This window comes from Leucoraja erinacea, chromosome 24 (assembly GCF_028641065.1).
Source record: "Leucoraja erinacea ecotype New England chromosome 24, Leri_hhj_1, whole genome shotgun sequence".
Taxonomy (NCBI): domain Eukaryota; kingdom Metazoa; phylum Chordata; class Chondrichthyes; order Rajiformes; family Rajidae; genus Leucoraja; species Leucoraja erinaceus.
Window position 1 is genome coordinate 18,038,462 of NC_073400.1, and position 13,973 is coordinate 18,052,434.

A 13,973-nucleotide genomic window follows, 5' to 3' on the forward strand; every position below is an offset into this window, starting at 1 on the left:
CAGAGATACTACCTGACCTGCTGAGTTACTCCAGCACTTTGTCCTCTTCACAAGAGTCCAGCTTCTGCAATTCCTTGTCTCCACATTGAGTGTTAGTTTTATATTTAATTATCTCTGGATTGTTGGCGGCACAATGGTGTAACGGTAGAGTTGCCGCCTTATGGCGCCAGAGACCTGGGTTCAATCCTGACCTTACGGAGTTTGCACGTCCTCACAGGGTCCACTTGGGTTTTCTCTGGGTGCTCAGGTTTCCTCCCATGCTCCAGAGAAGTACAGGTTTGTGGGTTCATTGACTTTGGTAAGTTGTAAAATTGTCCCTGTTGTGTAGGATAGTGCTAGTGTATGGGGTAACCGCTAGTTGGCGTGGACTGAGTGGGCCAAAGGTCTGTTTCTGCGGTATATCTCTAAAGTCGTAAGAGCTAAAACACTGGATTTGACTATTTTATTGGGCAGCCAGCTTTGCCAGCTGGCCTTTTGCCTGTTGAAACGTTGGCCAACAAATTGTGAATGAAGTGTTGTTCTTCACCCTCACACTGTCAATGTATTCACTAACAAAGCACAGTTGAAGGGATTGATGGCATCATATCTCATCTGTGGAGGTACTTCAGATTTCTTATATTGTACGTGTGATGATTTTTCACATTTAAAGTCGGGGCATAGAGTATATGCACCAAGAGGTCATGATGCAGCTTTATGGGACCTATGGTTGTGCTGCATTTGGAGGGACTGTGTGCGGTTCTGATCGTCCCCATTGCAGGAAGGATGTGGAGGCTTTGGAGAGCGTGCAGAAGAGGTTTACCAGAGTCTGAACCCAAAATGTCAATAGACAATAGACAATAGACAATAGACAATAGGTGCAGGAGTAGGCCATTCAGCCCTTCGAGCCAGCACCGCCATTCAATGTGATCATGGCTGATCATCCCCAATCAGTACCCCATTCTTGCCCTCTCCCCATATCCCCTGACTCTGCTATCTTTAAGAGCCCTATCTAGTTCTCTCTTGAAAGTATCCAGAGAACTGGCCTCCACTGCCCTCTGAGGCAGAGAATTCCACAGGCTCACAGATTCTCTCTGTGAGAAAAAGTGTTTATGCATCTCCGTTCTAAATGGCTTACCCCTTATTCTTAAACTGTGGCCTCTGGTTCTGGACTCCCCCAACATCGGGAACATGTTTCCTGTCTTTAGCGTGTCCAAACCCTTAACAAACCCTCTCATCCTTCTGAACATCAGAGTGTACAAGCCCAGCCGCTCCATTCTCTCAGCATTTGACAGTCCCGCCATCACGGGAATTAACCTGGTGAACCTATGCTGCACTCCCTCAATAGCAGGAATGTCCTTCCTCAAATTAGGGGAACAAAACTGCGCACAATACTCCAGGTGTGGTCTCACTAAGGCTCTGTACAACTGCAGAAGGACCTCTTTGCTCCTATACTCGACTCCTCCTGTTATAAAGGCCAATATGCCATTCGCTTTCTTCACTGCCTGCTGTACCTGCATGCTTACTTTCATAGGCTGATGAGCAAGGACCCCAGATCCCGTTGTACCTCCCCTTTTTCCAACTTGACGCCATTCATATAGTAATCTGCCTTCCTGTTTTTGCTACCAAAGTGGATAACCTCACATTTATCCACATTAAACTTCATCTCCCATGCATCTGCCCACTCCCCCAACTTGTCCAAGTCACCCTGAATTCTCATAGCATCCTCCTCACAATTCACACTGCCACCCAGCTTTGTGTCATAATAATAATATAATAATGCATTTTATTTGCTGGCATCTTTCTGGACACCCAAGGACACCTTACAGGACATAAAATCACAATACATTTATCAATATTAAAATCAAGTTGATTAAAAACAAAAAACAAAAAAACCCAGAAAATACACAAAACATTTTAAGTCATTAAAATCAGGGTGAAGATGGTGGAAGTTATGTCGGGTATGCTAATCTAAACAGGTGTGTTTTGAGTTGTGATTTGAATTGATCGATAGTGTCCAGGTGACGGATGGGAGGTGGGAGAGTGTTCCAGAGACGTGGGGCAGAGCAGCTGAAGGCTCTGGCACCCATGGTGCTGAGTCTAAGTGTGGGGACAGTTAAAATTGCAGCTGTGGAGGAACAAAGTGACCGGGAAGGAGTGTATGGTAGCAGCAGGTCAGAGAGGTATTGGGGAGCAAGGTGGTGTAGGGCTTTGAAGGTCAGCAGTAAAATCTTGTAGTTAATCCGGTGGTGCACAGGGAGCCAGTGGAGCTGAGTGAGGATGGGTGTGATGTGGTCCGATGATCTGGTGCGGGCTGCAGAGTTCTGAATGCATTGGAGGCGATGAAGAGGTTTATTGGAGGTGCAAGTGAGGAGGGCGTTGCAGTAATCGATGCCGGATGTGACCAGAGCGTGGATGAGGACTTTTGTATTGTCTTTAGAGAGGGCGGGGCGGAGTCTGGAGATGTTGCGGAGATGAAAGTATGCAGAGCGTGTGATATAGCTGATGTGGGGGCCAAAGGAAAGTGTACTGTCCAGAATGACGCCGAGACTTTTGACATGGGAGGAGGTGGGTATGGGTGAGCCATCAACTGAAATGGTGAACGGGTGGGTTTTGGAGAGTGTGGACTTTGAGCCAATTAGCATGATTTCTGTTTTATTTCCATTGAGTTTTAGAAGGTTGAGTGACATCCAGTTGCTGATAGCTTGAAGACAGGTGGTGAGGGCAGTTGGGGGAAGGGAGGTGTTTGGTTTTGTGGAGAGGTAAAGTTGTGTATCATCGGCGTAGCAGTGAAAATTGATTCCAAAATGACGGAGAATATTGCCAGGTTGAATATAGATGGTAAAAAGCAGTGGCCCCAGCACCGATCCCTGAGGAACACCATGGGTGACTGTGGCAGTTGTGGATGTGACTTTATTTCCCTGGATGAACTGTCATCTGCATATTTGCTAATGTTACTTTGAATCCCTTCATCCAAATCATTGATGTATATTGTAAATAGCTGCGATCCCAGCACCGAGCCTTGTGGTACCCCATTAGTCACTGCCTGCCATTCTGAAAGGGACCCGTTAATCCCTACTCTTTGTTTCCTGTCTGCCAACCAATTTTCCATCCATGTCAGCATTCGACCCCCAATACAATGTGCCCTAATTTTGCCCACTAATCTCCTATGTGGGACCTTATCAAATGCTTTCTGAAAGTCCAGGTACACTACATCCACTGACTCTCCCTTGCCCATTTTCCTAGTTACATCCTCAAGAAATTGTAGTGTGGAGTTTGCATGTTCTCCTTGTAACCGTGTTCTATGTAAGATTCCAGCATCTGCAGTTCCTTGTGTCTATGTCAATATTTCTTTCCTGGTTTTAGTCTTTTTAATAGTTTAGGATTGCCATCTAGTGGTTCGAAAACAAAGCACCTTAAGAAAGTTAGAAACAAACTGGAGTAACTCAGTGGGACAGGCAGATTCTCTGTAGAAAAAGGATGGGTGACGTTTCAGGTCGGGAAGAAGGGTCCCGACCCAAAACATCACCTATTCCTTTTCTCCAGAGATGTTGCCTGACTTGCTGAGTTACTGCAGCACATCTTTGTACAAACCCGCATCTGCAGTTCATTGTTTTTCACAACTGAAGAAAGTGTTTGAAGTAACAAAGATAAGGAAGTTGAGAACCTTTGCAGATAACCTTTTAACCCCGGAATAACCAGATGTATAATAACCTGATAATTAAAAGAAGATTTATTAATTTAAAGCTCAATTAATAAATGCATCTCTATTATCTCAGCTGCAATAAAATGCCTGTCACAAGTAAATTATAGCATTGAGTCCAAGAGATTATCTGTATTCAACGAGTGGAGAAAATATTCCAGTGAAAGTAAAGATAGACTTTTAAAAAAAACTGGAGTAACTCAGTGGGTCAGACAGCATCTCCAGCATCTGGAGAGACCCTTCTTCAGAGTCAGGATTAATATCAGCTTTATAGTTCAAATGTGAGTGTGCTCATTGGTGTTCACAGTTTGTTTAACAGAATCTACAGCTTTGAATTTTTTTGTGAATTTACCCAAAAAACAAGTCACGTTTATTATTACATGTCGAAACAAAGAACTGCAGATGCTGGCTTATACCAAAGATCAGCACGAAGTGTTGGAATAACTCAGCGGGTCAGGCAGCGTCTGACTGAACAAGGATGGGTGACATTTCAGGACCCTTCTTCAAACTCCAGTCTTACTGGAATATTTTCTCCTCACTTTGAGTCTGAGAAGGGCCCCGACCCAAACATCACCCATTCTTTTTCTCCAGAGATGCTGCCTGACCCTTAGAGTTGCTCCAACACTTTGTTTTATTGTTACATGCAGAGGTATGGGGAGGTACAGGTATAATGAACATGTTGCTAGCAGCAGCATCACAGGCAGCGAGACTCAAACGCACACAAAAGCATAAATTAAACATGTTTTACATTAATTGAACTGAAGTTATATAAGATGGTGAAAGGAAAAATAATTGTGCCACAATGAGACATTAGTGCAAAGGACAATAACAGAGTGTGATAACATAGAACAAGTGTGAAAGAGTAATTGGCGTGAATGTTAGTTCAGTGATATGGCATGGAAACAGACCCTTCAGTGGGCCGAATGGCCTGTTTCTATGCCGTATCTTGAAAATGAACTAAACTAGGAGTCCAAACGTCACCCATCCTTTTTCTCCAGAGATGCTGCCTGACCTGCTGAGTTACTTCAGCACTTTGTGTCTATGGCAGTGCAAGAGGTGGTCTGTAGTGTTCTGTTGCTGAGATAGGATGAGGGTTGTGCAGGTTGTCACAAGAACCTGATGGTTGAAGGAAAGCATCTGTTCCTGAAACTGGTGATGTGGGACTTTGGGCTCTGTGCCTCCTGCCCGAAAATAGCAGTGAGAAGAAGGCACGGCCTCGATAGTGGTGATTCATAAGTTCATGTCATGGGAGCAGAATTGGACCATTCGGCCCTTCTAGTCTGCTCCGCCATTCAATCATGGCTGATTTATCTTTCCCTCTCATCCCATTCTCCTGCCTCCTCCAATAACTTTGACACCCTTACTAATCAAGAATTTGTTAATCTCCAACCTTATAAATACCCAATGACTTGGCCTCCATAGCCACCTGTGACACTGAATCCCATTGATTCACCATCCTCTGACTAAAGAAATTCCTCCTCATTTCCTTTCTAATGTTTTGTCCTTTTATTCTGAGGCTGTGCCCTCTGATCCTAGACTCTCCCACCAGTGAAAAATCTTCTCCACATCCACGCAATCCAGAATTTTCACTATTTGGTAAGTTTAAATTAATGCTCCCCATCATCCTTCAGTAGGGTGATTTGGTCCACATCATCTTGTTTCCGCTGTGAATGTTTCTTGGTCTCTATAGTCATGGCCATACGAAAGCCAAAATGGTCATGGTGCTTGTAATTACAGCATCTGCCACAAGGTGGCTCTTTGAGATTGAATGTACTGTGTGAGTAGTTGCTGTGGCCACTGGGTGGCAAAGTGCATTATTACTCAAAAAGATTCTGTAATCGAATCCAATGTTGTCTCCTCTGCTCTAATCTTTTCATAAGTTCATACATTGGCCAATTAATCTTCAAACTTGCACATCTTTGGAGTGTGGGAGGAAACAAGAGCACTGGGGAAAGCCTACGCGGTCACAGGGAGAACGTACAAACTCCGTACAGACAGCACCCAGAGTCAGGATCGAACCCAGGTCTCCGGAGCTGTGAGGCAGCAACTCCACCACTGCGCCACAAACTGTGCTGTGCACAGTGTCACAGAAGCACAGGACCAGTGGTTCCTCTGCCACTGCTGTTGTCCTTCTGTCTGTGAGGTGCCCTCTTGCATCTTGGCTCTCAGTGGGTGTGTGATGGGGACTTTCTCAGAAACAATGAATCTTCACTGCACTCCATCCACAGATACGTTTATCGTTCCTCAGGTTAGGACCAGAACTCTTCCTGGAGACAAAACGATGTTGGTAAGCATATCGTTCCTGTAGGTGTCTATGGCGGATCATCGTTCTAAAAGCTACTTCAGCAGTTTAAGGGCCTGACCACCTAATTTAACTCATAAGTTTAACTTTTTGTAATATTAAAAATTTGAAAATGGAATGTTTACCACTTTAGAGATGCAGCTACGCCATTTTATGATCAAGTTCAGTCACATGTTTGATTCACGTCTTTATTAAGCCGTTAGGGATATAGCATGGAAACAGGCCCTTCGGCCCACTGAGTCCATGCCAATCAACGATTACACATTCACTCTAGTTCTATGATATCCCACTTTCACATACATTCCCTACACACGAACGGCAATTAGTAATCAGTAATATTCAGTATGCAGACCATAAAAGAGCTAAATCAAAGTACGAAGTATAACCTGTATAAAATACATTGTAGATCATAGTTGGTGGTAGGGTTAACATAGAACAAACAATGTAGAATGATACAGCACAGGAATGGGCCCTTTGCCCTGCAATGTTTGTGCCAAACATGACGACAATTTTACTCCATCTTCCATGCTGAACCCACCACCCAGTTTTGCCAGAGGCACAAGGAACTGCAGATGCTGGTAAACTTGGCAAAACACAAAGTGCTGGCGGAACTCAGTGGGTCAGTCAACATGTGTGGAGGGAATGGACAGGTGACGTTTTGGGTCTGAAGTAGGGTCCACCATGCTCTGTGTTTTAAAAAAAAACTTGGATGACCTAAAAATGTAAGGTTTTATGGATTGGGTGATCATCACCACAAGACTGTTAAAGTATCTGTCAGGGTTGATTTTACTTGGTTGTCAGATGGTAAAAGATACAGGGAATCTTTCGAAAGCCAGAGGAGTTGTACTTTGAAATAAGGAGAGAATTAGCCTAATGTATTATGATATCATTATCCTCTACTCTCTGTCCTCTCCTAAGGGTGGCTCAGTGACGCAGTTGCTGCCTCACAGCGCCGGAGACCCGAGTTCGATCCTGACTTTGGGTGCTGTCTGTGTGTGAAGTTTGTACGTTCTCCCTGTGACCAGGTGGGTTTCCTCTGGATGCTCCAGTTTCCTCTCACAACTCAAAGACAGGTGGGTTTGTAGGTTAATAGCCCTCTGTAAATTGCCCCTAGTCTGTAGAATAGAACTAGTGCACGGGTGATGGTCGGTCGGCACGGACCTGTGTAAGGAGTGAATGCAAAAGTGATATAACATAGAACAAGTGTGAATGGGTGATCGATAGTCAGGGTGGACTCGTTGGGCCGAAGGGCCTCTTTCCATCTCAAAACAAAACAAAAAAGGAAAACTATTTCACTTTAAACGGCTCTTGATCATAATTCTCCACATGAAATAACTTGGGTGATCATTTCAAAGCAAATGTACCATATTTATAGATCTTTGTTGTTTTCATGCACCAAACATTACTGTTTTTAAACGTCTAACGAAAATGCAACACTCTGATGAATAAGAGCAATGTTTCATCTAAAAATAAAGGATTAGTAAATTGTCTCATTTGTCTTCAGGCGAGTTAATAATAAAAAATGTTCAGCAGTATTTCTCAATTTGTCCACATGATCTGTCACCTTCTCATTAATGGTGCTTTTAAATCTTGTAATATGGATGAATTAATCTTTGATACTCTAACAGATCAGAAGAGTGCTTTTGTTCACATAATTTGAATGATACTGCTATCAGATTGAGATTGTAAATTTAATTTAGTTCTGAGATACAGCATGAAAACAGGCGCATCGACCCACCGAGTCCACGCCAACCAGCGATCCCCGTACACTAGCGCTATCCCACACACTAAGAACAATTTACAATCTTTACCAAAGCCAAATAACCTACAAATTTGTACATCTTTGGGATGTGGGAGGAAACCGGAGCACCCAGAGGAAATTCACTTGGTCACGGGGAGAATGTGCCAAATCTGTACAGACAGCACATAGTCAGGATCGAACCTGGGTCTCTGGGGCTGTAAGACAGCAACTCTACCGCTGTGCCACTTTGTGCGTCATTATGATTAGTTTTGATAAAACTGGCACCATAATGATTAGAACTAAATATTAATTTCTAAGGTGATTAGCAGTGCCGACATTTTCTGATTTCTTTCATATAATTGATGATTTACCAGGATGTTGCCAGGACCCAAACGCCAGAGCTATAGGAAGAGGTTGGACAGGCTTAGGCTTTATTCCTTTGAATACAGGGGGATGAGAGGTGATCTTAGAGAGGTTTATAAAATCACGCGGATAAAATAGAAAGGCCCTTCGGCCCATCAGGTCTATGCCGACCGTCAGTCGCCTGTTCACACTAGATCTATATATAATCACACATCTGTGTCCACACTCCACAGACTAGGGGAAATTTATAGAGGCCACTTAACCTACAGACGCACTTGACTTTGGGATGTTGGTGCAAACCGGACGGAGCACCCTGAGGAAACCCATGCGGTCACCAGGGGAGCGGCGAACTCAAACAGACAACAGCTGAGGTCAGAATGGAACCAGGGTCTCTGGCACTGTGAGGCAGCAACTCTACCAGTTACATCAATGTGGCGCCTTCTCTCAAACACTGACTTAATATCAAAGATGCTCATTCTCACTCTTCTTCTGCAACTGAATGCATTTGGACCAAGGCTTTATGAAGACCTGGATTCAAGCCCTGACATAACCCAAATTGACCTCCATAGATTCTAGATTATTGGTGAGTAGGTCCCATTTGACAGCTGCTGTGCCTGAAAGGGAAGTGAAGGGGAAGTGTTATACCAAATTGGATTGTTCTCGCTGCTCATGGGGGGCACACATGGGGGTTTGGATCGATGCCAGTATTGTGATTCAGCAGGAACAGCTTGACTGAGGGCATAGTCCTGGTACACAAGGTTTCTGTTGGCTATCTGGATATTATTTTAGTTTAGTTTTTCGTTTAGAGATACAGTGCGGAAACAGGCCCTTTGCCCACCGAGTCCGCGCTGACTGGCGATCCCCATACACTAACACTATCCTACACTCTAGGGACAATTTACAACCTTTACCGAAGACAATTAACCTACAAACCTGGATAGACACAAAATGCTGGAGTAACTCAGCAGGACAGGCAGCATCTCTGGAGAGAAGGAAGGGTCGTTTCGGGTCTGAAGAAGGGTCTCAACCCGAAACGTCACCCATTCCTTCTCTCCAGAGAAGCTGCCTGTCCTGCTGAGTTACTTCAACATTTTGTGTATATCTTCGATTTAAACCAGCATCTACAGTTTTTTCCTATACAAACTACAAACCCGTACAGTTTTGGAGTGTGGGCAGAAACTGGAGCACCCGGGGAAAACCCACACGGTCACGCACAAACTCCGTACACACAGCACCCGGGCACTGTAAGACAGCAACTCTACCGTTGCACCACCGTACCGCCCAACCTGGTGCCATAACCTTACTCTGCACCATTTCTCGTTCCTACATGGAGTGTGTTTGGTGAGAGCCTTGTGGTGATTACCCATCGAGTTCTTGTGACTAAGGATGGTTGGAAAATATTTGCTCGTCTTTTAGAGGTCATAGACCATACCGCATGGAAACAGGTCCTTCAGTCCAACTTGCCCACACAGGCCAACATGCCCCATATGCCTGCATTTGGCCCATGCCCCTCCTATCCATATACAGTTTGCCCATGCCAACCAAGATGTCTCACTTACACTAGTCCCATCAGCCCGTATTTGGCCCATATACCTCTAAACCTTTCCTATTTGTGTACCTGTTCCAATGCTTTCCAAATGCTGCCATAGTACCTGATCAGTCTGAAGAAGGGTTTCGGCCCAAAACGTTGCCTATTTCCTTCGCTCCATAGATGCTGCTGCACCCGCTGAGTTTCTCCAGCATTTTTGATTACCTTCGATTTTCCAGCATTTGCAGTTCCTTCTTAAACACCTGTCTCAACTACCTCCTTTTGGCAGCTCGTTCCACATACCCACCATCCTCTGTATGAAAAAAGTTGCCCCTCAGGTTCCCATTAAATCTTTCCCCTTTCAGCTTAATCCTATGTCCTTTGGTTCTTGATCTGGGTAAAAGTCTCTGTGTATTCACCCTATCTATTCCTCTCATGATCTTAAACACCTCATATTTACAGTGGCGAGTGTATGGAACTGGCTGCCAGAGGAGGTAGATGAGCCAGGTCATTGAGCCAGGTACCATGACAACATTCAACCGACATGTAGACAGATACATGGATAGGAAAGGTTTAGAGGGGTAGAAGCACAGTGGCACAGGGGTAGAGTTACTACCCTACAGCACCATAGACCTTGGTTCGATCCTGACGGGTGTTGTTTCTGTGGAATTTGTACATTCATCCCATGCCCATGTGGGTTTTCTGCGGGCGCTCCAGTTTCTTCCTACATCTCAAACACGTGCAGATTTGTAGGTTTATTGGTTTCTGCAAAATTGCCCCCAGTGTGTAGGATGTGACATTGGAATAACATAAAACTAATATACGTCAATGCAGACTTGATGGGCCAAATGGCTGTTTTCACACTATATATCTAAACTAAACTCTATATTGTTGTACATTCAAGTTGTGGTCTTCCATCACAGAGGTTACGAGAACGTCCTCCTCACATTTGTTGTTGAACTGAACACAAACTTACTCAGCGGGTCAGACAGCATCTTTGGAGAACATGGATAGCTGTTCTCCCTGTTCTCTATGTAACCGAAGATTCCAGTCTGAAGTAGAGCCCGGAGCGCCTGTAAACCTGCCTTTCCAAGTCCTCCAAAGGTGCTGCCTGACCCACCGAGTCACTTTGGTCCCACACAAGAATCCAGCATCTGGAGTTCCTTGGGTGACATTGTAGTTTTTGAAAAGTTGTCCATCATTCACAACTACTGGGCAGGCATCAGAGTAGGTTTGATCAGACCTGATGGTTTCAGGTGCCCTACCTAGAACATGGAGTCACTCCTGTACAGCATACAAGTCACCCTGTGCTATTACTTTATCGGCTGGGTGTTTCATTTTTAGCTGTGGTTGTCACTTCTGGTATTGACTTTTGCACTTATTTGAGCTATGGGTGGGACATCAACTGATAAGATTGGTGAAGAATATTATGGGCCAGAAGGTTAGAGATTGTGGTAAAATTGCTCTCCGATAGCTCTCGGCGGCTCGGGTGCAGTTTAGGCTGCTCGCTCTATCCCATGCAGCACTGTGGTGGTCATGTTTATTTAGACATTGTTTCAGAGATACAGCATAAAAACAGGCCCTTCGGCCCACCGATTCCACGACGACCATCGGTCACCCATTCACACTAGCTCTATGTTATTCCACTTTCTCATCCACCCCCTACGCACTCAAGGGTATTTACAGAGGCCAATTAACCTGCAAGCCCGCATGTTTTTGTGACGTGGGAGGAAACTGGAGCACCTGGAGAAACCCTTGCGGTCACAGGGAGAATGTGCAAACTCCACACAGACAGCACCCGAGGTCGGGATCGAACCTGGGTCTCTGGAGCTATGAGGCAGCTGCTCTAACAGCTGCATCACTCTGCTGCCTACTCAATGGGAACAGTTTTAACAATGATTGTTCATCTGTCAAAGATAAATTATTGTCAAGCCACCACAATCTGCTCACCCCAACCCAAATCGTCACCTATCATTATTCTCCAGAGAGGCTGCCTGACCCGCTGAGTTACTCCAGCACTTTGTATCTTTTGATGCTGAAACATATGCTAGGGCACTGTCCGATTCCCCTCTACCCCATAGCCGACATTGGACTTTGTCTACGGAACTGGTGTACTACTATATTCTGCACTCTGTATCTTCCTCTTTTGCTTTGCATATCAAACACGAGTTTGGCTTGATTGTATTTATGGATGTTATGATCTGATCTAATTGGATAGATTGCAAAACAAACCTTTTCACACTTGACAATATTAAACCAAAACCCAAACAAAAGACTCAGCATGTAACACAGACAACTTCAGACATAATTGCTCTTGGAGTCATCCTTCGCTATACACAAACACAAATGTGCCTGTTTAGCTATAGTTCCAAAGATACAAAGGTTTGTTTATAATCCCATGTTAATTAACTAAATATTAGTCCCTGTGGCTAATGCTGTCATGTCCCATTCAAATAAATTACAGTATTAGCGCAGGAAAGATATCAAATTACTGTAAATGTCACAATAATGGACACAACTGCACATTACCCAATTTCTTCAGGGATTTAAATGAAGTTGCATATAAAACAGAACAGCTGAGGCCAGAAGATTAAAAAAATATATTAACATGAAATGTATTAAAAAATCTGACAATGTGGACGAAATGCAGAGGAAAGGGAAAGCGAAGATATTATCAAGCCAAATGCAGTATTAACCCTAATTCCTTGAAAGCTGTGAACTTTTTTTGTTAGAAAGAAATTGTTAGAAAAAACTACACTCAGTTGCAAAATGGTTCATGTTAATCATGTACAGTGTCGTTTCTGCACTTCATATTACATAACTATTCATTTATCAACTATTTTACACATTATAGTGATTTTCTATTACACATAATCCTATTCAAAGCTGATGTAGTATCATAGAAATATTAAAGATTATACATTTAACACAACGGGAGGTTATTTGGATATATAATGTGCATGCCGTCTTTCTAAACCAACTTCCTTGACAAAGTGTTTACTTTTCACTAGTTAAAGTTTTATTCTGTGGATTACAGTCTGTGGCTGTAACTTATCCCGGGCAAAGGCAATCATTACAAACTCCACACACAAACAGCACCCAAGGTCAGGCTTGATCCTGGGTCTCTGGCGCTGAGGCAGTGGCTCTACCAGCTGCACCACTGTGCTGCCTTCCCAATTAACTCCCAATTATTTCACAATGATGAAATTATCTGGGTTTAACCATTATCTGTGTGTTTTACCTACAAATCTACAAATGCCAATTTATTTTAAAGCACACCGAAAAATTATTATTTGCTCTTTATCCTGTGAAATGTGTTGAGATATTTGGTGTGGTAAAGATATGATGTAAATGCAAGCTGATCTTGTATCGTGATTGATTTACAATTAGCTTTGGTCCTCAGAGTAATTTTGTACGGAGCTTAAGAAAGGCCAATGTTCCCTTTCACTAAGGCCCATGCTGTCCTTTATTAAGACAACTGATGCACGCCTAATAAAAGACTGGTGGTTTAAACATAGACCTGTGTGTTTTCTTCTTCAGCTGTTATACCGTATTTGCACGGCACTAACCATTACCAATCTTTGTTTTAAACCATGTTACGTACATAATGTTTTCTCATTAGGAGACCAGAAGGACTATTCAATGATGTATGGTTACCCCAGACCTGATGAGCTTTAATATTCCACATTTAAATGGCCCCTTTGCCATGGTACTGTCTCCACCCTGCTGTGATTAATTTAGGCTGAGCTACCGCACTTGCTTGAACTGACCAGACGTACGTGTAATGAGGTTTACCGGGTCACAGCTGGGTCTCAGCAGGCCCATCCATCTCAACATAAGACAAAAGAGCCTCATCCATCTCATCAACCAGCCCATTTATCGCCACTTTGTTACGCGGCAGAGAATCTGAAAGGCAACAAAGCATCTCTGCCTTCATCTGCGATCTGATCATTTAATGTCAGGGTGAAATAAGAGCTAATAATATTATTTTGGTGTGTATAGAATGCCTTAAAATAAATTAGCAATTGTGGACACAAATCATATGATAGAAGGTGTCAGGTAAACCACACAGATAATGGTTTAACCCAGATAATTTAACAGACATTAAATAATTGTGAGTTAATTGTGAAGGCGGCACAGTTGTGCAGCTAGTGGAGCTGCTGCCGTACAGCGCCAGAGACACAGGTTCGATCCTGACCTCGGATGATGTCTGAGTGTGGAGTTTGTGATGTGTACCTTTCCTCCGGGTGTTCCGGTTTTCTCCTGCATCCCAAAGATATGCGGATTTGTGGTTCATTAGACTCTGTCTTCTTCTTCTTGCGTATGGCTTGCACAGCCTAAAGTTGTAGGTCAACTTGTT